This window comes from Microcebus murinus, chromosome 23, assembly GCF_040939455.1.
Source record: "Microcebus murinus isolate Inina chromosome 23, M.murinus_Inina_mat1.0, whole genome shotgun sequence".
In the NCBI taxonomy this organism is placed as follows: domain Eukaryota; kingdom Metazoa; phylum Chordata; class Mammalia; order Primates; family Cheirogaleidae; genus Microcebus; species Microcebus murinus.
In genome coordinates, this window is record NC_134126.1 from 28,443,475 (window position 1) to 28,464,338 (window position 20,864).

Sequence of the window (20,864 nt, forward strand, 5' to 3'; positions counted from 1 at the left end):
CCCACTGCCGCTGCCAATCCCCAGGGCTCCCTCTGCCCGGGTGCCCACCCCTTTCTCCCACTCTGGGAACCGGGGTCCAAGTGCCTCTTCCTGTTTTGTTTCCAGGGCTGGCCCTGAGAGCCTGGTCTGGGGAATGAGGCCCTCTGGACTGGATCGCCCCAGGACAGGGCCCGGACACCGCACGGGGTTCAATGCGGGCGCCTGCTGGCCCTACAGGCTGCTCTCCCACGGTCTGAGTCTGGTCCTTGCACCAAGCACCCTAGGAGCTGACGTGCACGGAACAGGTTCTGTGGGTCATTTTCCCGACAACAGTAAGCCTTGGGCTCTCCCTCCACCCTGTCCAGGGGGCTTCACTTACCTTTCCAGACACATTCCCACCTGGTCGCGGCCAGGACCCAGTGGAGACTTTGCTACCAGCCACTGTTCTCACTCCTCTCCCTGAAGGGTAATTCAGTTTGCCCTTTTGGAATTAAACCCCACAGGACAACTGAGAATCACCCAAGAAGCTTTACAGAACAGCTAGGGCTCGTTCAGCTCTCATTGTACAGAAGGGGAGAGACTGAGGTCCAGAAAGGAGATTGAACTGGCCCAAGTTCCACAAGGAGTTAGAGGTGAGCTGTCATTAGAACCCAGGCCAATGGCCAGTCTACCCACACCATCAGACTTCAGAGATTGAAACAAAACAAAACAAAACAAAACAAACAAAAACAAGAAAAAAGAGAGAGAGAGAGAGAAAGAAAGAAAGAGAGAGAGAGAAAAAGAGAGAGAAAGGAAGGAAGGAAGGAAGGAAGGAAGGAAGGAAGGAAGGAAGGAAGGAAGGAAGGAAGGAAGGAAGGAAGGAAAGAAAAGAAAAGAAAAGAAAAGAAAAGAAAAAAGAAAAGAAAGGAATCTGCGGTGGGGTCAATGAAGGGCACAGTCCTATCTGGGCCCCTTTCAGCTCTGCTTCCTCCCCAGGGCTCAGCTCAATGGCCACCAAATGAAGGAGGTCTGTGTCCCTTGCCCTGCAGGTGGGCTTGGCTGCTGCAGTCTGGGGACGCAGACAGGGAAGGGTTCTTGAGGAGCGGGTGGTCCACAGTGTGCATGTCCTTCTGCCTGAACCCTTTCCCTGGGAAGAATGAGTTATTGAGAATAATCAATTTCCTTCTGGAAGACATTGGCCTGAGGTTGCACCTTTGGCTAGAGAAACGTGGAAGATATCAGGCCCCTGCATCAAAGTGACCTGTGGGTAGTCAGCAGGGGCACCCCACAAAGGGCCTGCCAACTCTGCCACCTTTGTTTTCTCTGCCAGGGCATGCAGATTTCCTGGGTGCAAGCGCTTTATAAAAATGAAACTGCCAAGTATTTTACAGGCACAAAGAATGGATGGATACAGAGCCTCCAGGCGCTGGGGAGAGGAGGCGACCTGCTTGGCTCTGTGATCCCCCGTATGTGTGGTAGGAATACTGGGGAGCAGGGAGCCAGGCAGAGGCAGGGAAGGGGCAGGGAGGGAGGGCAGGGGAAAAGGGCTGCAGCTAAGGAACTATTTACTAGAGGATTGGAGAGAATGGGGCCAAAGGGCAGAGTTTCAAGGAACCAAAGGGATGAGGTCAAGAGGTCTCAACAAACACTTTTTTTTTTCTTTTGAGACAGAGTCTTACTCTGTTACCCTGGGTAGAGTGCTATGTCGTCAGGCTAGCAACCTCAGACAGCCAACCTCAAACTCAAACTCAGACAGCAACCTCAAACTGTTAGGCTCAAGCAATCCTCAGCCTCCTGAGTAGCTGGGACTACAGGTGCACACCACCACACTCAGCTAATTTTTTCTATTTTTAGTAGAGACAGGGTCTGACTCTTGCTCAGGCTGGTCTTGAACTCCTGACCTCAAGCAATCCTCGGCCTCCCAGAGTATTAGGATTACAGGTGTGAGCCACCACGCCCAGCCTTAACAAACACTGTCTGAACACCTCTTATGTGCCAAATAGTAGCCAGGGCTCTGGGCACAAAAAATGAATAAAACACAGTCCCTACCGTCAAACAGCTTGTGGACTAACGGGGCAAGTAAGTAAGCGGTTAGGGTGCCACAGGACAGAGGTTAGTGCTGTGGCTGTCCTGGAGGAGTTGTTCTGCTTGAGCTCAGAGCTGCTGGATAAGAGGACCAGGGAGCGGAGGAAGGGTTTTGCCATTTTTCCAGGAGGGGCAATACCACGTGCAAAGTGCCGGGGTGAGAGAATGTGGCCCCGCAGTTCCATGAGGCCAAGGCTTAACGTCTGGGGTGGGGATGACACTGTGGAGGGAGGCAGGTGCTGGATCCTAAAGACCCTTCTGCATACACTGTGCCTAACCTGCCAAGACTCTGTCCTGAAAACAGGGGGCAACTTGGAACATGCAAGAGGAAAGAGCTATCGCAGGCCTGTGATTTGGCATGACCCTTTGGGCAGCTGAGTGAGGGATTGATGTTGGGGGGCAAAGCTGGAGACGGGAACCCCAATTTGGAGGCTAAGCCTAGTGGAAAATGCTGCAGGCTTAGATTACAGCAGCGGCAGCAGGGAGGAAAGGAAGGAACTGATCTGAGAGATAGTTAAGAGACAGGGTCATGGGACTTGATACCTGTTTGATTCTAGAAGATGAGGGAGCCAGGAGTGGGATAGGCTGAGTGGGGCCTTGGAGCTTCTTAGGGTGCATCTCCTTGTATTGCCATGTGACCTCTGGCAAGTGACTTAACCTTTCTGAGCTTAGCTTTGCAATCTATAGAGCAAAGATGCTGAAATCAGTCTTGTGTGGTTGTTGTGCATATTAGAAATAACGTATGCTAAGGGCCTAGCCTAGGGCTTGGCTCATAACAGGGACTCAATAAATAGTAGACATAGTTACCATCATCTGTCCATTCAACAGACATTTGCCAAGCACCTGCTTTCCGCCGAGGACGGCGCCCGATCGTTGGGCTGTGTGGACGATTTTAAGTCTCAGCCCCTGTTCTCTGGCAGCTCACTGTCCAGCAGGAGAGAGACGTGGAGAGGAACGGTCACATACCAAGGCAGGATGGGCTGGGGCAGGGGAGGAAGCCCTCAACTCTGCCCAAGAGAATCAGGGACAACTTCACAGGGGAGAGGTGACAGCTCAAACAACGTGGGGCCAGCCTCCTGCTCAGAGACTGTCACATCAACCCCACGCCCACACACGGGATTACATTTCAGAATCTCTGAAATGTTCAGTTTTGAAGCGTTGTCTTGCTTCTCTGGGCTAGGGAAAGAGGATGGGCTGCAGAGGGGTATCTATATGGAACCCGGAGAATGGCGCGGGGAGCCTTGGCAGCCCCAGGAAAGGCCACACGCAGAGCAGGTAGAGGAGGGACCAGGTAAGAGTGACCGTGTGCGCAGGGCTTGCTAGCTAGACGGGGAGCCTGTGTGTGTCTGTGCTGTTTGGGCCACCCTCATTTTTCTGCTCCCTGTCTGTGCCCTTCCCAAAATTCCCTCTGAACCCTTTGGTGTCCCTTACCCTCCTCCCATGCCAGCTTCCTTCCCATGCATCTCTTGACAAGCCACGGAGACCATATGACCTTGGGCAGATGCTCACACCTCTGGCTTGTTTCCTGTCTGTAACAGGGAGATGGTAACAGGCCGGCTCTCACGGGGTTATTGCAAGGTTTCAATGAGAGGTGGCGCCCAATCGATGCTGTTTCCCTTCCCTGCAGCCCATTAACCCCCTCCTTACAGAGGGTCAGACAAGAGACTCTCAGCTGGGGGTTCCCCCTGGCACCCTGGCCCTGCAGCCCCCTGCTAGCCTAAAGGGTCTGTGGCCCCCGTGTGAGCCCTGATTGCAGCAGCATGATGCTGGCAGGCCTGAGCAGCATGACAATGGGGGCCCCGGCCAACAGCTCAGCCACTGGCTCCCCCCTCTGCTCCTGGCTCTCCTGCCTGCTGCCAATGACAGGCCACTGCTCTGCAGATAGGACAGGCGTCCCTGGGCGCCTGAGGGCTGAGCGGGGCTGCAAACAGCACTGCCTCACAGACTGTGTGGGCAGCGCATTGGAATAGCTTATGAAAAACCAGAGTTCAAGCCTGCCCCACTTTCCCCTGGGGGGCCTGGCGGCGTGCAGACAGGGATAGCTCAGCCAGCAGTCTCCTTTCCACATGTCCCCGCAGGCTGTCCTCCTCGCTGGTCCTACCCACACTCAAGCAGGCACAGTCTCCGAAAGCACTTGCAGGGGCGATTGGGAGGTCGGAGACCTGACTCTGGGCGCAGAAGTTATCGGGGCCTCAGTTTTCCTCTTCAGCAAAATGGGAATAGTGCGGATGCCTGCCTCTCAGGATGGAGAATTAAATGAGGCTGTGAGTGTGAACGTGCTTTGCAAACCATACCGTGATCTGCATGCGCATGAGATCATTAGTGTTTGGCCAAGGAGCCCTTCTTAGGGTTCTAGGAGTCAAGTGAAGACATGAGAAAAGGGAAGCTGACCAAGAACAGAGAAACTCACCCCAAGAGCATGTGTGTCTTTGGCAGGCAGGAGGGGGGTTGGCAGCAGAGACCTGAGGATGGACCGACCCACTGCCTGGTCAGAGGCCTGTGAGTCAGTGGGGACAGCAGGACTGGGCTGGACTGAGCCAGTTCCTACTCCTCCTCTGGCAAAACTTGAGCCATTGTTTGCCAGTAATTTATGGGGAGTGGGGTTGATTAGGAAAAAGTCATTGACCTGGTTACTTGTGATTCCAGCAGAGAGCCCGGGACTTTCTGCTTTGTCACTGCACCAAGCGTCACATCCTCTCTGCATCATTTGTGCTAAATGCATGGGGGTGGGGGTAGCGTGTGTGCACTCGTGCATGTGTGTACACATGCACACACATGTGTGTGCGCACACACACACCATGCATGACCACTCTCGACTTCAGATGAGGCAACAGCTGCATCCCCAGAGGGTTCCAGGACAGGGTGGGCACATAAACAGAGTCAGCCAATCACAGACCTGTTGACCCTAGCAACCATCAAACCAATTAGAACCCCACCCCTGCGTCCAGCAGTGCCTTCCAAACTCGCCACACACACAGGCACACAGACACACGACACACACACACACACACACACACACACCCTTCAAGTTGATTTCCATGACAACAAAACCCCCACACAGAGCTGGAGTAAATGGGAAAGTGGCCTTTAGCAACAAACTGGAACAATCATTGGGGTGAGAATGCACTGGCTGGGTAGCCACTGAGAGGGTTCCCATACAGGGAGGACAGAGAAAGCTGGTTCACTTGGGCTTTCTATGCCCATGTTTTAGTCCTGGGACTCAGTTTGCTCCCCTATGGAAATGGGGTCAAATATTTCTACTTGGGCTGGGTACCGTGGTTCATGCCTGTAATCTAGCCCTCTGGGAGGCTGAGGTGGGAGGATCACTTGAGGTCAGGAGTTAGGGTTAGGGAGAGCAAGACCCTTCTCTACTAAAAATAGAAAAAAATTAGCTGGGTGTGGTGGCAAGCACCTGTAGTGCCAGGTACTCGGGAGGCTGAGGCAGGAGGATCGCTTGAGCCCAAGAGTCAGAGGTTGCTGTGAGCTAGGCTGACGCCACGGCACTCTAGCCCGGGCAACAGAGTGAGACTCTGTCAAGAAAAAGAAAGAAAGAAAGAAAGAAAGAAAGAAAGGAAGGAAGGAAGGAAGGAAGGAAGGAAGGAAGGAAGGAAGGAAGGAAGGAAGACTTCCTTCTACTTCTATTATAGTATGTGCTTGGAGCATGCAATTATAATATTAATACTTTTCAACTAATAAATGAGGATAGGAAGTATAGATATTCTTTTCAGAAAATCTTAAGATTTTTGAGACTTTGGTTTAAAGAGAGTTGATCGATCTCTAGAAAGACCTAAAACCAAACCCTAAAATCTCACTCATGGGTTCATCGTAGAGCTGGATCTCAACTCATTGTGAAAGGCTTTCCTCGGTATCTGCCATGGGCCCAGCACAGGTGCTGATTTCAGCTGTGACCAGGTAAACTTTGAGGGGCCAGTAGAACATCTTGGCGAGACTTTCAGACATGACAGGAGGCCTGCTAGATGGGCCTGGAGACAGGTGGCAGCCTTGGAGAGACTTTGCTCAGGACCAAGGAAGAAGGCTGAGGCTGAGCCCTGCGGGCCTCACTGGTACACTGGCCTCTGGCCTCCACGCCCACGGCTCTGCCTTCAGTCAGGGACCAGAGAAACCTTAACTAAAAACAAAAATCTGGGCCGGGCGCGGTGGCTCACACCTGTAACCCTAGCACTCTTGGAGGCCAAGGCGGGCGGATTGCTCAAGGTTAGGAATTCAAAACCAGCCTGAGCAAGAGCGAGACCCCGTATCTACTAAAAATAGAAAGAAATTAACTGACCAACTAAAAATATACAGAAAAAATTTGCCGGGCGTGGTGGAGCATGCCTGTAGTCCCAGCTACTCAGGAGGCTGAGGCAGGAGGATCGCTTGAGCCCAGGAGTTTGAGGTTGCTGTGAGCCAGGCTGATGCCACGGGCACTCTAGCCCGGGCAACAGAGTGAGACTCTGTCTCAAAAAAGAAAACAAACCAAAAATCTGACAATGGGCTTTTCTGCTCAGTTGCTCCCAATAGCTCTTCAACATCCGGCCTTTGGGTCCCCAACCCCTCCTGCAGAAGCTGATGAAATGAGAAGAACTTCCTCCCCAGAATCAAAAGCACATATGTCCAACATTTTCCATTCATTTGCAGGAGCTCTGGGCCTCTGCAAGCTCATTCACAGACTCTCTTGCGGAGGCATTTTTTGTGGGGTCCCTTGTGACTTACCCTGCCTCCCTCACCTCTCGTCTTGCCTTTTTCCTCTCACGGTGTAAGTTCAGCCACATCAAACGACACCTACTTCTCTTGCACACACCACTGTGTCTCACTGCTTCATGCCTTTGCACGTGTTGTTCCCACCTACTGGAGTGGTTGCCTCCTTGACCTCTTCCCTAGTAAACTCCTATTCACTCTTCAAAACCCAGCTTAGGATTAACTACCTCCTTGACACACACAGTCCTTGATGCTGTCCAGACAGGCTTGATCACTCCCAGTCTAAAGCACTTCTACGTGCTTCTCTTGTTGTACGTCTCCCAGCGCACGGGGGTTCCGTGTCTGTCTCCTTCACCGGGCTGTGGGCTTCCTGAGGCCAGAGACCACACCTGTGGCTTTCATCTCCCCAGCACCCAGTGTATACAATAACAGGTGCTCGCTAGGGTCTAGAGGACCGAAATGGCAGAACTGGATGGCAGAGGAGGCAGAGCTAACAAAGGAGGAGAACAAGCAGACCAGAAGTTGGAGCCTGAGCCAGGACCAGAGAGAGCATCAAGAAGGAAAGAGGAGGCAGTGGGGGGAGGTCAAGGTTGTTAAGGACAGAAAAACATCATTGAATTTGGCAACTGGGAAGCCATTGGTAGGGCGGTCAACTGCCCCTGTTTGTCCGGGACTCTCCCAGCTCTGGCATTGAAAGTCCTGGGCAAACGGAGATGGCCGGTCGCCCTAGACTGTGACCTTAACAAGGGCGGGCAGAAGCCAGCACGCGGTGGGCTGAGGGGTGGACGGAAGGTGGGGGAGGCAGACTGGGAATGCTGGTGACTGCTGAGCTGTTGTTGGGCTGTGCTCAAGAAAGCTAAGGACTGTGCCAGCCTCCTGGCCCATCTCTCCGGCCCCCACCCCTCCCACTGGAGAGAAAGCAAACAAAGCAGACGTCAGGAACACGGCGTTCACCTTTAATGACTTCTTCCTGAAGGGCTCCAAGCCCGCCACCTGGGTCACCCAACTAGTCCTCCTGCCAGCCCTGGACCCAGCGGGACCAGCAGCCCTGACCTGTGTCAAGTACCCGTGTCTTTTACCCAGTCTGCACCACGGATCCTGCTCGGACTGGGGGCAGCTCCTCCCTTCTTTTGAACTGTTGTTTAAAAGTCTCATTGCACGTTGTATAGATTGTCCAACTAATTCAATTCCGAACTTCTTAGAGGCAGGGATCATGCCCTCCCTCCCCGCCTCCCTCTCTCCCTCTCTTTCCCGATGTTCCATGTAAACACTAATTAAGTGCCGCTTATTCAGCGGTGGAGATGAGGGCCAGAGTTCCCGCCCTCAGGCATCTCCTACTCTGGGTTTGGGCCCCAAGAGCAGTAGGAGGGGGCCTGGCAGCCTGCAGGGAGTCTGGCGTATCATAACAGGATATGCCACTGTTGACCGTGAGCCTGTGTGTGACTTGTGAGAGAGACAGAGACACAGCTGTATGTTTCTAAAGAAAGAGTCTCTAGTAATCCCAGCACTCTGGGAGGCCGAGGCAGGTGGATTGCTCGAGGTTGGGAGTTAGAAACCAGCCTGAGCAAGAGTGAGACCCCGTCTCTACTATAAATAGAAAGAAAGTAATTGGACAGCTAATATATATAGAAAAAATTAGCCAGGCATGGTGGCGCATGCCTGTAGTCCCAGCTACTCGGGAGGCCGAGGCAGGAGGATCATCTGAGCCCAGGAGTTTGAGGTTGCTGTGAGTTAGGCTGATGCCATGGCACTCTAGCCCGGGCAACAGAATGAGACTCTGTCAAAAAAAAAAAAGAGTCTCTACAAATGAACATGTTCAAGTGAAATAAGTCACATCTGTGTAAAGGGGCAAATTATTTACCACTCTATACCTTGATTTCCTAATTTGTAAAATGGGAATAACATAGCACCCTTCTCAGGGTCATGGTGAGAGTTAGATGGGATATATAAATATATAGATACACACACATGGAGCTATCTATACACATACATGTATATCACTTAACATCATAACTTAGTTCTTGGAACATACTAAGAGGACAATTAATGTTGTTGGGCTATTGTTCTTTTTGAGAGAGTAAGAGAGAGGAGCTTTTGTGAGCTGCTCAAATGGTTCTAAGAGCCACGGGTCCGGCAGGTGGGAGCGACCTGTCTGCGGGACCTGGCCATGCACTGTGACAGGTGCTGACGGGGAGTTGGCCAGAGGTGCAGCGGACCCACCTGGAACGTCCTCTTTGCACCTCCAAAGGCCCAGGTGGCTCGGAACCCTGCTCTAATCAGCCGCTGGGGAGCAGAGACCATTCGAATGGACCCCCTGCGCCCCTGAGTAGAGTGTCAGCTTGGAACACATGTTAGGAGAGAGACCAGAACGCTATTTCCTCCAACTGGACGGGTTGAAAAAAAAGAAGGCCTTTGCTGTTGATCGCATTAAAAGCAGGAGCCCCCACAGCAATTAGGCCCCCGTTAAATTACAGAGCTGCGTCTGGCGGCGGGCTCTGCACTGTCTCATTAGCCGGGATTCGAGAGACACCGCACGCCCTGCTGGGAGCAGACTCATCGCCAAGTTCCTGCTCCATAATTAAACGCAAAATCCCAACCTCATGGAGGCACCCGCCTGCCCGGCCGCCCGCCCGCCCGCCTGTGGGGGAGAGGGTGGCAGTGGGGGCCGGGAGGACAGAGCAGAGGGGACGCCTACTCAGGGGGAGGGAAATAGCGAGGTGAGAGCTGTGAGCAGCGCCCCCAGGGCTCTCCCCTGACCCGGGAGATTTGGGCAAGGAAGAGAAAGGGCATGGAATGAGAGGAGAGAACCCCACCTCCTTCCCTGGACACCTGGGACCATGGGCTGCCCCAGGTTCTGCAGGAAATTATGAGGTTTCACTTTGGGAAGTGAGGTCCTAGGAAGAGAGGGGTTACGAGGTCTGTGGCCCGAGTTTGTCTGCGACCATTTGAGCATCCCCCCACCTACCCCCCCCCCACGATTCCAGGGGTGTGGAACCACAGCAGGGCTGACAGGTGGATGCAGGGGTGGGGAGGTGTCAGAGAGCGGGACAAGACGGCCCCCAGATGTCCTTGTAGCCAGAACTGGGGTAAGGGGTGCAGCTCGCAGGTGCACAGAGCGCCCCTGAAAATGCAGCACGCTGTGTGATAGGAGAAAGCATTTGACCTGCCTCTCGGCTCACCTTAGGTCCAGGTGAGCTCCCTTTACTGTCGAGACTTTAGTGACAAGACAGCGGGGCTGGCTAAACGACAGGCCCTCTCCTTGCTGAGTGGGGAAGGGAGAGAGACCAAGGCTGGCCCTAGCAGCTCTCTGCCCACCCCACTCCTGGCCCCTCCGTGGAGCCCTTGGCCTCTCTTCTAAACCTATTTCGAACAAATATTTAAAAGACGTCCTGATGAAGAGATGCCAAGGGACTGGCCTGCCTGGGTGCCCACACGTCTCCAGCCAGCCACCGCTGCCAGTGCGGAGCTCAGAGAAGGTACTCCAGGGCTTCTAAGCCCCACCCAGCTGCAGCTGCCAGGGACCGAGCGTGAGGACGGGGCAGGAGGAGAGAGGACAGCTGCCTGGGGCCTGCGGAGGGGAGCACCCCGCACCCCGAGCTCCCTAGTCCCCCAGCCTGAGAGGCTCGGGCCTGGATGATGCCACGCTCCAGCTCCAGCAGCTGGGCCTGCTGGGGAAGGACCGAGCACGCGGCAGATCATCCGCGCGGGCAAGAAGGCGAGTTGACTGGAGACAGACCGGGGAGGCTAGGAGGCCAGAGGCTCTGAAACCAGGGCACGGGTGGAAGGCACGGATGCTGTCTGGCAGACATTCGCATCCCACTTTGTGTTAAAACCGAGCCGCTGGATGGGTGGCCAGCATCCGGCTGGAGCCCAGGGAACGAGCTCTGCTGACAAGTCAGAAAGTGCACAGAGCTCCCTCCAGCCCCTGCCACTGTCCCCGGGCGGTGACTCTGGCTCTGATTGGCCCCAGACCAGCACTGTGATTTTTGGCCCCAGATCTTGCCCGCCACCCCCACCACCCAATCTGGGGAGGGAGGGGCCAGGACAGCCTTGCAGTGGTGACTCACGGTGTTGTCCTCTGAGGTTAGCACAGCCCAGAGAAATGCCCAGGCAAGCCATGCTTCTTGCACCCCTTGCTCGAAATCTCGGCTCGTGGAGCAGCCGCTGGCCAGGTATGGAGCATGTGCCCAGGGCTGGGGGGAAGCAGCTGTCACACTCTCACCTCACCCTAGAGGAACTGAGTCCCTGGAACCAGCTGGGAGGCCTTTGCCACCGTACCCAGTGAACCCAGCCCAAGGGATGTTGTTCCCTGGAGTCACAGCTAATTTCCCTAATTTCCTCCCAGGCCAGCTTCCCCTTTCTCTGCAGCCTGGGAAGGGCTGAGGCCCCAGACCAGCCAGGTGTGGCCCGAGGGCTGGGAGTGGCCCCGGCAGAGCAGGGAGGTCAGAGGGGTCGGGAACTGAGAGCAGTCTGGACAAGGACAGGGTGGGGAACACCTCTGGAGGGGTGAGGAAGAGGTAGTGGGTTAGACTCCCCATCCCTTTCCTCTAGGGTGAGCCCCACGATCAGAATGGCGTGGGTTGCCCGGGCCCCCCAGGAACACGGCCCCACTGAGTGACCGAGCAGCCTGCTCAGCTCTGACACACCTGGATGATCAGCTAGGCCCAGGGACCCTACACCTGAATGAACAGGTATGTCCAATCAAAATGCATCTGAATGCGTCAGTTACTCCCAGGTGAAAACACACCTGAGTGGCCAGGCCGTGGCGGTGAGTCTACCTGAGTGAACAGGTGTGACCAGGTACAGTATCTCAATATACCGAATCAGACCAGTGTGCCAAATGGCCTGGCAAGAAAGACCCGTTCCACGGGGCCAGCTTCACACGTTGGCATCTGCAGTGCCCGGTGTGGCTGGGGAAGGAGGGGCCGTGCCACCTGGAGTTGTCACCTGGAGCCTGCACTTCAGGCCTACTGTTTGCCCCAGGGAGCTTGCCCGGGCTCCCCTGGGGCGCTGATACCGCTGGGCATGTCTTCCCCAGCATCCCAGCCATTCATGAAGCCACCGCTCTGAGCTAAGCAGCTGGTGACCGAACCTGATCCAATATTTACTCCTGGAGAGAGGGCAAAGGGGCAGGCGCCAGCCGGGCAGGCCTGAAGCTGCAGTTGGCTGGGTTGAGGGGGGGTGGAGGGGAAGGGAGAATTCGCTCTTTTTCCTGGCACCGTGGGGGGTTTCTCAGACCTTAGGCATCCCCCCACCCATCATCTACCCCCTGTTCCTGGCATGGCCGGGAAGGACTGGAAGGGGACTTTATCCCAGGGGGACTGTCCCTGGGGGGGGGAGGGGAAGCCCAGTAGATGAAGAGCCCCAGCCAAGAGCTGTCCGAAACCCAAACCACCCCCTAAGACAGGAAAGCCCCGGTCCTGCCCAAGAGCCCCAGCCCTGCAGGAAGCCCATGGGCTTTTCCCGACAGGGGCGGGGCGGGGGAATGAAGGGGGACTTGGGAGAGACCCTCACTGAGGAGTGGAAGTAGGTGGTGCATGTTTCCCAGGGCTGGGGGCTGCCACTGCAGAAAGGAGCCCGGCCACGGGGACTCCAGGAACTTGGTGATCTCCCCACATTTGGCATTTTAATTTAATTCTCCCTGGTGTGATTATCCATAAGCCTTGAAACTCAATGGACCCTGCTGGGTTATCTAAGGGAGAGGTAGCCGAGGAGCTGGGCCTAGAGGCCAAGCAGCCCTGGAGACAGGGCGAGAGGAGCAGAGAGCAGGGAGAGGGCGGGGCTTGCTGGGGAGAGAAGGGGAGAGTGGGGAGGGGGCAGCTATGTGTTTTCCTAAAGAGGACAGAGATTCCTGTTGCCCGTTACACATGTGAGGCATTTTATATACCAGATCATGGTTAATCCTCCTGACAGCTTGAAGTACCTGTTGTTATCCAGTTTTACAGATGAGAAGACTGAGGCTCGCAGAGGTTCAGCGACTTTCCCAGTGACTCAGTGGGAGGCAAAGCGAATACAAAGCCAGGTCTGTCTGGGTCTAGATCGTGTGTGCTTCCTGCAATGTCTCCATGCTCAGGACAGGATCCTGGTCCTGAGCGGCCCAGCACAGAGCAGGGTAAACTTAGGAGGGAGTCTCTGCACACCTCAGGGTGCCCACCAGAGGCCAAGCCTCCTGGCCTCCCCCAGAGACTCTGCGCACCACTCAACGGAACACAGGCTCTGACCTCAGAAGAATCCGGACTCAAATGCCACTCCCTAGCAAATGTCACCTTGGGCAAGCAGTTTCATTTCTGGGTTTAAGTTTCCTCATCCATAAAGAGAACCTAGTCATGCCTACTGCACGGGGCTGTTCCATGATCGACTGAGATGGTGCATGTAACACACCCAGCACACAGTAGATGCTTGAGAAGTGTCGTTGTCGGCTGGGCCGGCGCACGGCTGTGCCACCGGGCAGTCTCACGGGGCCTGTGCCCAGAAGGGCCCCACGCTCAGAAGGCCCCATGCTGGCTTTAGGGCTTAGTGTTGTCTTCTGGAAATTCTTAATACCCGTTGAACAAGGAGCCCTGCGTTTTCATTTTGCGCTGGGTCCTGTGTATTATCTAGCCAATTCTGGTCATTGAGTTTGGTTCCCCGGATCCAGAAAGGATCACTGTGCCCCACACTCTGAGACGAGCCACCAGCTCGCCATTTCCTGAGTTTCTATGCCCGGGACACGCATCTCTGCTCATCCTCCAAGCATCGTGCTGTTGCTCACGAGAAATCCGAGTGAGCCGGGCGGAAGCACATCTCTCCTTTGGCTTCCAGCATCTCCGTGGTGGCAACAGAGGCCCACAGGCCTGCTTGTTCTGAGCAGAGGGACTTTTTGGAGAGAACCTTGAGCCTCGGTTCCTGGCAATCCAGGGTGGTTTCCCTGATGCCGCCGGCCCAGTTAGGTTTTGTACTAACTAACACCTCGAGAGGCTGGGAGCCTCCTTTCCAGGGACTCGCTTCCTCTGCTGGGGCCTGGCAGGGTGGTGTGCCCCCTCCCCGGCCACCAGGGTGCAGGCTGCAGGCCAGACAGACACAGAGCACTGGGCAGGAAGGTCAGGGAGTGACCCCTGGGCAGGCATTGCAGGAGCTGGGACCAACCCGCCACCTCCCTCTAATGCAAACTGCTCGGCAGCAGCCGCCCTCCACAGCCTGTGCCCCCGCACTGTTTTCCCACGTCTGTTCCCAGGGGCCCAGGTGTGGCTCCGTCTGCAGTCGGCAGTCCAGGCCCATCTGCTGAGCCCTGAGGAGCGTCATTGCAGGGGAATTGGAAAGTCAGAGGCCAAGAGGCGTCTGTCCTCCCTCTCTCTCTCTCTCTCTCTCTCTCTCTCTCTCTTTCTCTCTTTCTCTTTCAAGATTTAAGCCATGTCTAGATCTAGGAGCCTTCCATGAGGACATTGCATGGGGACTGTGGAGGGGAGAGGGAGAAAGGAGTGGAGGAGGGGTCCGGTGAGCTGCAGGGCTGGGAGAAGAATCCCAAGCCCACCTAAAGGTCAGGAAACAGCTGGGCTAGATGGGAACTGGGAGAGGGGAAGGAAGTCACCCAGAGTCACAGAGCCAGGGCTGGAACCTGGGTCACCTAATGCCCAGCCCAGGGGTCTTTCACTTCCACATTTGACTTCACGACCAGAGAAAAGCCAAGGTAGAGAGGGAAGGAGTCTTCTTTCCCTGCCCTCACCCCCGTCCCCTGCAACACACACACACACACACACACACACACACACACACACACATATGTCTATCTGGCCCTGATTCCCTGGAGACTGGGGAAAGGGAGGCGCTAGGCCCTGGCCAGGTAAAAAGGACATCAAGGTAAGGGGCTATGTGCTCCCTGACCCTGCCATTCCGCTGGCATGGCCTCTGAAATCCCAGGCTCTTGGGGTGGCGTGATGTGGCATGCTTCCTCCGGGACCCTTTTCCCAGTGGCTGATGTGACATGACCACTACCTTTCTGAGTCCCAGGCTGAGATCTTGGGACTCTAAGGGAGCTCATGGGAAGGAGGGACCTGGAGGGTTTCCCATTCAGGGATGATCTTAAAGATCATAATATTAATTGCTAATATTTATAAACACTTTCTATGTGCCAAGCACTGTTCTAAAAACTTTTCATGTTCATTCATTCCTTCATGTAATACACAACCCAATAGAGATAGATACCATCATTGTCCCTAGTTTATAGTTAAACTGAAACACAGAGAAGTTAAGTAACTTTCCCATGGCCACACAGCTAGTAAATAGTAGAATTGGGTTCTAATCTAGACATCCTGAGAGTGGGTGGTCTATGTTCCTCCAGCCCCTCCCCTTCCGAAGGAGTGCTACCCTTTGAGCTCCTTGTTAAGTGCTTTTGGCAAGGTAATATCTTCCTGATTCCCATCCAGTGAGTTTTTAGATGGAAAAAGCTATATACGCTTCTACTCTTCTCTGATTTAGCTCCTGCCAACACACACACACAGCTGGGTGCCAGGCACTGTCGCCCAACCAGGAGATAAATCTAAAGCTTGGGAGGGCCTGGTGCGGTAGCTCATGCCTGCAACCCCAGCGCTTTGGGAGTCTGAGTTGGGAGGATCACCTGAGGCCAGGAGTTCGAGACCGGCCTGGGCAACATGCTGTAGAGACATGGTTTTGCTGTAGAGACAGCAAAACCCCTGTCTCTACAAAAAGTTAAAAAACATTAGCCAAGCATGGTGGTGCTTGGGAGGCTGAGGTGGGCGGATCGCTTAAGCCCAGGAGTTCAAGGCTGCAGTGAACTATGATCACAGCACTGCGCTCCAGCCTGGGTGGCAAAGCGAGACCCTGTCTCTCTCAAAAAAAAAAAAAAAAAAAAAAAAAAGGAAAAAGGAAGCAATTAAGCTTGGGAGAGCTGCTTTGCTCTCCTGTCCCTTGGAACACCCCTTAATGGCCTATGCTGCCACCTCCTGGCCACAGAGGTTAAGACGGGCCCTGTGGGTGTATTTCAGGATCCTTCCCTTCTTACTGCCTGGGTGATGTCATCCTCACCCATGGCTACGTGGCCATCTACATGCTGTCGACTCCCAAATCGTTATCTCTGTTGAAATCCAGGACTATCTGATGCAAATGGCTGCAGCCCTCCCCCACCCTGTAACAGCCTTCAAGTCGAGGGGCTACGGAAGTGCAGGGCTGGAGCCGGCCCCCAGGTCTCCTGCGCCTTACCCGGTGCTCACATCACAGCACCACGCTGCTCCTCCAACAGCACAGCACGGGACATGGATGCAGGGAGGGCCCCGAGAAGGAAAAGATAAAGATCAGGCGCTGGCTGGTGGCGGAGTCAGGATTTAGACCCAAGTCGAAACCAGCATGCTTTCTCTAGGGTGCCGTGTTGCTCCGGGGCTTTGGGGAAGGGAAATGGCTTCTAAAACACACAGATAGGAAGGCGTGATGCAAGCTGAAGGGCTGGTGAGCCCTGTGGGGCAGCCGGACAAAGGCTTGGTGGCTGAGGAGTGCTGGGAAGGGACGCATGCTGGGACTCCCTGCACCAGGCTACCGAAACTGAACGCCTGAGGGAGTGAGCACCATGGAAGAGAAGACAGAGAGCCCAGGGCAGGACCCTGGGTTCTGGCACCACTGAGGGGATGGGGAAAAATAAATGGAACCAGGCAAAGGAACCAAGAAGGAACAGTCAGATGGGAGGAGGTGAAGCACGAATACTTCAGGGGCAGACTCCTTTGTCTTAGAGCAAGGGTCGGGAGATTATGGCCCACTGCCGATTTTTGTGCCATCTGCAAGATGAGAATGGTCTCATGACACCTGAAAACGATATGAAACTGAAATTTCAATGTCTATGAATAAAGTTTTATTGGAACACAGCTGTGCTCATTCCCTCATGCCTTGTCTAGGACTGCTGCCATGGCAGAGTAGAGTAGTTGTGACAGAGCCCACAGCGCCCATAGAGCTTAAAATGTTTATTATCTGGCCCTTTACAGAAAAGTTGCTAACCCCTACCTGAGAGGACAAGGGTCATGGGCCACAGGTTCAGCCCCCACGTTGGAAGGGGAGCCACCTGGGTAAGTTCAGGCTGCAGCCAGAGACAAAGGAGCAGAAGCAGGTGGGTTCTCTGAGGCCTTTGCCAGAAGCCACTGCCCTGATTTTCCCGTGACAAAACAACCTACGACCTCCCAGCCTGGCTGCAGGAAACCGGGTCTGGCTCCCCAGTGGGGACCCTGGAGGGGCCCAGACCCCTGCAGCACCTGGCCTGGAGAGGAATCCCAGCCCCACCATGAAGAGCTGTGGGGCTTTGAGCAGGTCCATGACCTCTAAGCCTGAGGCTCTCCATCTGTAAGACGAGGATGATAACGCAATCCTTGAAGGGCTGTTGAGAATTCCGTAAGTATGATAACAAAGGTCACAGCACAGCTGTGCAGAGCCATTCTGCAACCCGGTTAGACCTTGCTGCCTGACCGGCTAGGCAGCCCCGCCGTCGGCTCGGCTACGGAAATGATGCACCTCCCAAGTGTGTCCACTAGAGGGCGGGAAGGCCCTGCTGGCGGCCCGGAGGGTGTCAGATGGAGCCGGCCCGCGGGTTCCCTTTCCTGGGGAGAGGTGCCCTCCCCTGCTGTTTACAGCCCTGGCCTTTGATCAGCTCTTGTTCTCCTCCTGGCCTGCTGAGGGCCAGACTGCCGCAGAGCTCCCCGTTGGGGACGGGCCAGGCTTCCTTCTTGCCCTCTCTCCCTCCCCCATTGGCAGGGGGGATGGAGGCCAGGTCACCCGGGAAACGCCCCTTGGCCAGTCTGTTTGCACAGCTTTGCAAAGCCCTTTCCCTGCACATCACCTCCTGTGACCCTCCGACCACCCTGGGATACAGACAGAGCAGGTGGGATGACACCTGTCTTCCAGGTGAGGAAACCAGAGCTCAGAGAGGCTAAGTGACTTGCCCAAGATCCCATAGCTGCTGAGCAGGGTGTTCTCCCAAGAACAGTCTCCCTGGGGGCATTTGAGGCAGCAACTGTGGTGCCCAGGGGCTCTGGGTGCAGCTGGGCACAGGAAGTCAGGTAAGGGGCACATACACACAGAGGCGGGTGCTAGGCGGTGGGTTTGAGGGCCAGACAACTCGCCTGGTGACAGAGGCTGCGGGGCTGAAGTGGTCAGGGAAGGCTGCCAGGAGGATGGGGACCTTGGGAAGCCACAGGGGCATGGGGAGGCAGGGACGCTCAGGGTCTTTCGGGGTACACAGTGGACCAGACACGCATCTGTAAGAGACAGCAGAGTGGAGGGCAAAATGGGAGCCCGTAAAGGCAGAGGAGGCTGGTTCTCCAAGGGCCTGGAATGCCCGGGGAAGGGAGGAGGATTTGGTCATGCGGGCAGTGGGGAGTCATTGAAGGTTTTGGAGGGAGGGCTGGCAGGAAGCAGTGGTGTTTCGGGAAGGCTGATGTGCCAGTGAGGAGGAGACTGGGTGCGTGGGAAGGAAGCAGAGGAGGACGTCTGAATGGCCCAGGCGTAAGGTCGCTGTAGACCCAGTGGGGAGCTGCCAGGTGTCCAGGCTGGTGTGACGTGGGGTGAAGGAGAAGGGCCAGCCCGAGGTGGGGATAGCGGGAGACTCGAGCGGTGTGCGTGTACGTGTGGGGGCAGGTGGGACAATGTCAGGGGTGGGGTGGTTCGTTCTTGTCGTGTGAGGGTGGGGTGGAGGACATCAGGTAGGCGTGCTCTGTGAGCAGATCGAGACACAGGGCGGGGTGCTGGAAGAGCCGGGACTGAAGACGTAGATGAGAGGGGACCAGCCCCACGACGTGGTCTTGCAGCCACGAGGGGGGTTACGGACTAGAGGGCCCAGTGGAGGGGGGTCTCCCCAGTAGCCAGTCCCCTCCTCATGCCAGCAGCTCCCGTCTCCACCTGGAAGGTCCTGGCAACTCGGGGAGCGAAGGCACCTCGGGCTCTGCAGAGGAGCACACAGCGCCACGGTCGGTTCAAGGGGGACACGCCGCCCAGGTCCTGCCCCTCCATCAGAGCGTTACAGGACTCTGGTGGACACGCTGGGACCGAGAAGCTCTTCCCATCGGCACCCGAAGGAAGAAGCAGGAGGCGGCGAGAGCAGCTCCCCCCACCGGGACCGCAGGGGAACCCAGGGTGGGCACGACCCAGGGGGCGGACGGGAGGAAACCTGGCCCTTGGTGACACCCCTGAGCTGCTCCATCAGCCTTTGCCTGCAGCTTTGCCGAGTGAACAGATGTCCTCTATTGTTTGAGCCAGTCAGGGGGAGTTTTCTGTTTCCTGCAAACGGAAGATTCCGGACTCATACGGAGAAGGTCTCTTTTCCTTATTTAGGGAGAACACTGCAAAGTGGAAGGAGGGATGCATGGCATCAGGTGCCGAGAGTGTCGGGTCGGAAGTGTTTTATAGTCCAAACCTGAGACAGAAGAGGAGCCGGGGGTCAGAGGGGCTTCTGGAGTCAGGCAGCCCTGCACCCAGGACTCCGAACTCACAGTCCCATCCGGTGCCTGGAGGGGACAGGGGGGCTGTGTCTCGGGGGGTTATTTCCCGGGGTTTTCCTCGCCTATGTCTTTGGTGTAGTTCCCCACACCACTCCTTTCCGGAAAATTCTGGAGGTTTCAATGGCCACCTCCCTGCCCTTATGCCAAAATCACCTGATTTCTATGGCAGACAAAATATCTCATATTTTTAAAAACTCTTTAAGGCAAAAAGAAACCACATCCCTCTACTCAGCACCCCAGTGCTGGGACAGTTCTTCTTAGTGTCTAACTCAATTCCCTGCAGCCCTGCTCAGACCATCGGGGCTGCTGGGCCTCTGGGGCGTGGGAAGGTGGCACCCTGGGCAAGGGCAGAGCCGGAGGCAGATGCAGGAGAGGCTGAAGCTGCGGAGGCGGCGGGGCCCCGGGCTGCACGGAGGCCAGCCTCTTCCTGAGCGGATTAGCGCTGTGGTCTAAGTGACTGAAGCTGCCCAGAACGCTATTGTAGCAAGAGGCTTACTGAAACGTAGACACCAGCCCAGCATGTCCCGACACACAGCCTGGAAAATAAGCCGAATGTGCTGCCCGCGCTAAGCCGCCCTATTGTCCTGCGTGTTGGGACAACACCTTGCTTTCTGCCCGGAACCTCCCCTCCAGCGCCCAGCCCTCCTCTCCAGGGCTTCCCCTCCCCTGGTGGCGGGAGGGCTGGGACAGGAGCAGGGAGTGGGAAGAGCCAAAGTGTGCAGCCCGTGCAGGTGCATGACAGGGTCACATGGCAGCTCAGCTACAGGGCCAGGAGTAGCACCAGGGTTTTCTGACCCCTGGTGAGAAGTCTCTCCCATGAACCCTGGGTCCCACCCCATCCCAGGCACACTCCTGCCTGCCACGTGTCCCCCTCCTCCTTCACGCTCAGTTCTTCCCCTTCCCCCTCCCCCACCACCGGCAAGGTGCTGCCTGCAGGGAGCCGGCTGGGTGACCTTGCACCTCCCATGGTGCAGACTGGCACGGGCTCTTCCGCCATGCGGAGTCCCAGGCCAAGGCCACATCACATGGAGGGTAGATAATGTCCCCACGGCTGCCAGGGGAAAACAGACTGGAAAAGTCCCATCCCACCCTCTGGGGACCTTAGGGGCAGGCAGGAAGTGGGCGTGGATCTGCTGCTGCAGGGAGGAGGGCCTGGTGCCACGCAGGGGGCCGGGGTTGGAGACTGCAGGGCTTTGGGGATCTAGCTCTGTGGCCTTCCAAGAAGCTGGTGGCTCTGGGTGGAGGCGTGAGGACACTGAGGAAGATGGGGCTGGGGAGGGCACAGGAGGGTGGGGAGGTGGGACCTGAGAGGCAGTGGGACCTGGGTGTCCCCCAGGGGCCTCCAAGGCAGCACGTCCCAACCTGAACTCACTGTCGCTCCCACAGCCTTTCTTTCTCCTGGGTTCTGTGGCCTGGTTGGTGGTGCACCCTCCCCCACGTTCTCCCAGCCAGAAACCGGGAAACCCCTCTTTGTCCCTCCCTCCTCCCACCCCCGCATTTCCTACTGTCACCCGTTTTTGGCCAAGTCCCCCTTCTCAGTTGTTCTCAAACCCACCCTCTCCCCTCCCACCAGCTCCCTTTGCCCTCTTCTCACCCAGCCCTCCCGCCTTGCCCCAAACCATCCTCCACGCAGCCCCCAGGCCGTGCCCCACAGGG

At 56.0% G+C, this 20,864-nt stretch overlaps 1 long non-coding RNA gene across 2 annotated transcripts; it reads left to right on the plus strand.

Annotated features, from left to right (window-relative positions):
• Window positions 1-10,823: 10,823 nt before the first annotated feature.
• Window positions 10,824-18,326, plus strand: LOC105868781 (uncharacterized). Of its 2 annotated transcripts, XR_001152892.2 has the most exons (4): window positions 10,824-10,913; window positions 11,293-11,432; window positions 12,679-12,763; window positions 16,707-18,326. It is a non-coding gene; the product is annotated as an uncharacterized LOC105868781 (long non-coding RNA). The 2 variants fall into 2 exon arrangements; XR_012914477.1 differs by lacking the exon at window positions 16,707-18,326 and having other exon boundaries at window positions 12,679-15,602.
• The last annotated feature ends 2,538 nt before the right edge of the window (window positions 18,327-20,864 follow it).